This window comes from Onychomys torridus, chromosome 7 (genome assembly GCF_903995425.1).
Source record: "Onychomys torridus chromosome 7, mOncTor1.1, whole genome shotgun sequence".
Classification (NCBI taxonomy): Eukaryota; Metazoa; Chordata; class Mammalia; order Rodentia; family Cricetidae; genus Onychomys; species Onychomys torridus.
Window position 1 is genome coordinate 16,851,355 of NC_050449.1, and position 2,755 is coordinate 16,854,109.

The 2,755-nt window shown below is 47.4% G+C and overlaps 1 non-coding gene across 1 annotated transcript; it reads left to right on the forward strand.

The window, feature by feature from the left end:
- Nucleotides 1–2,185: 2,185 nt before the first annotated feature.
- On the forward strand, nucleotides 2,186–2,294 carry LOC118588191. The gene has a single exon (XR_004945580.1). It is a non-coding gene; the product is annotated as a U6 spliceosomal RNA (small nuclear RNA).
- The last annotated feature ends 461 nt before the right edge of the window (nucleotides 2,295–2,755 follow it).

Consider the following 2,755-nt stretch of genomic DNA (forward strand, 5'->3'; position numbering starts at 1 on the left):
CATTTTAATCATGGGTATGTGCGTCTAAGTGCACTCACCCATGGAAGCCGGAGGCATCCAACCTCTGCAGCTGGAGTTACAGTGGTTATAAACAATCTGGTGTGAATGTTAGGAACGGATTCCACTCCTCTGCCAGAGCTGTGCATGCTCTCAACCTCCAAGTCGGCTCTCTAGTACGCCCCCGCTCCACACACACACACTTTTTTCTCCCTTCATATAGTCTTTTGAAGATTTTTTTTTTTCATTGTATGTCTGTGTGTGAGTATGTGTATCTGTGTTCAATGCCTGGAGAGGTAAGACCACAAGGCGGGGCGGAGGAGGAAGCGGAAGACCCAGAACCAAGAGAGAGCCCTCCTCGCGATCCTGGGTCTTCCTCTTCCTCCTCCGCCCCGCCTTGTGGGCGTGGCCATTACCGAAGCCTCAGTGGGAGTTGGAACTTCCAGGCCAGTGCTGGGATGGCTACCCACTACAATGGAGAGAAACATAATTTTTAGAAGGCACTTTGATGCCATATCCACTCAACAAAACAGCAGTAGTATATATCCTCCTCCCCAGGGCCTGTGACTTCCCCAGCCACAGAGTTTCTTTGTTTTTGAGACAGGGTCTCTCTATGTAGCACTGGCTGTCCTGGGTCTATCTATATAGACCAGGGTGGCTTCAAACTCACAAAGATCCATCTACTTCTGCCTCCAGAGTTTTGGGATTGAAGGTGTGCATGAGCCTTGTCTGGCTCATTCCTCACAAGGGGACCAACAACGCCCTCTTCCCACCTCTCTGTGAGCAGGTTCTAGGGCAGTGAAGGGGATGGGATGCAACAAGACCTGATTTTAAAAGGTGAAGAAGCCGGGTGGCGATGGCACATGCCTTTAATCCCAGCACTCGGGAGGCAGAGCCAGGCGGATCTCTGTGAGTTCGAGGCCAGCCTGGGCTCCAAGTGAGTTCCAGGAAAGGCACAAAGCTACACAGAGAAACCCTGTCTCGAGAAAACCAAAAAATAAAAATAATAAATAAATAAATAAACAAACAAACAAATAAAAAGGTGAAGAAAGAAGAGAAAATTAAAACAGACAAGAAATTAGTCTGGGCTCTAAAGAAAATTTCATAGCCAGGTATGTCATTTACCTCTAGTCCCAGCACTCAAGAGACAGTGACTGGAAGATCTCCGAGTTCGAGGCCAGCATGGTCTACAGAGCTAGTTCCAGGACGTCCAGGGCTACACGGGGTTTTGAGAAGACCAGTCTCAAAAAAACAACAAACAAAGAAAATGACAAAAAAAATCCAGTGTTCTTCAGCAAGGCAAGAGTTTTACTCCTGTAGAAGGGTGCAAAGCCTTGATTAGGTTACCACCAGGTTTTTAAGGTTCCAAACACAAAGGGGTCTTGTGCCTCTCTGAGTGGTCAGAGCCAGGCCTCGAATTCTTATGAGAGTGGCTGATCCAGAGCAGTGAGGTTACTCTGGAGAAGTGAAAGTTGAATACATATTTTCATTTCCAGAAGTGCTGACCCCTAGAGGAATTCAAATTTTCTGCCAAGTGGCTTCTTCACTATTTATTTATTGCAAGGGAGGGGGTCATTTGTCTTGTTCAACCCTTTGTTAGAAAAGGTGCTGCATTGTGTTTGTTTCCCATGACCTGGAGCTGGAATTATAGGCTGTGTGAGCTGCCAGGTGGGTGCTGGGAACTGAACTCAGGTCCTCCGGAAGAGCAGTGTGTGCTCAGAACTGCTTGCTGAGTATCTCTTCAGCCCTGGGTGGTTTTTCTTGTTCATCAGTTTGTGTGCTGAGGATGAAACTGGACCTTCAGGGATACTAAGCAGGTGGTCACTGAGCTGCACCTGTGCTCCCCAAACTGTATCCACCCTCTTGTTTCCTGATCTTTAGTTTCTGAAGCACCTTTTCCTTACTACCGGGGTAACATGAAGATGTAGTTTCTTTGTCTTTGTTTTTGTTTTCTGTCTTATTTTTGAGGCAGAATCTTACTATGTACCCCTGTGGTTGGCCCGGAACTCACTATGTAGCTGAAGATGACCTTGAACTCCTGACTTTTCTGACTGGTGTGTAGTGGTTTCCATATACAATCCTAGACATTGAGAGGCTAACAGGAGGATTGGTATAAGATTGAAGCCAGCCTGGGCGACATTAGACTCTGTCTCGAAAACAAACAAGCAAACCAGGACCAGCGAGATGTCTGGTCTCACTTCGGCATCATATACACTAAAATTGGAACGATACAGAGAAGATTAGCATGGCCCCCGCGCAAGGATGACACGCAAATTCGTGAAGCGTTCCATATTTTAAAAAAGAAAGAAAGGAAGAAAGAAAGAAAGGAAGAAGATGTCTTGGAGGTAGACGCACCTGTCGTCAAGCCTGACCCTCTGGGTGGGTTCTAGGGCAGCCAGGACTACACAGAGAAACCCTGTCTTGGAGAAGGAAAAGAGAGAAGTACGAGGGTAGCCTACATAACGCGCATGCCTGGGCTATAGAATGAAACAACATACAGAACCCCACTGTAACAACACCCTGCTGCTCCTGAGAGATGACTGTGACTGCTTCACTAATCAAAAACCTAAAAATGTTATTCCTGAAACAGAATTTTACCTCACAAAGTAAAATCTGGCTGGGTGGTGGTGGCGCACGCCTTTAATCCCAGCACTCGGGAGGCAGAGCCAGGCAGATCTGTGAGTCTGAGGCCAGCCTGGGCTACAGAGTTCCAGGACAGCCAGGGCTACACAGAGAAACCCTGTCTTGAACACCCCCC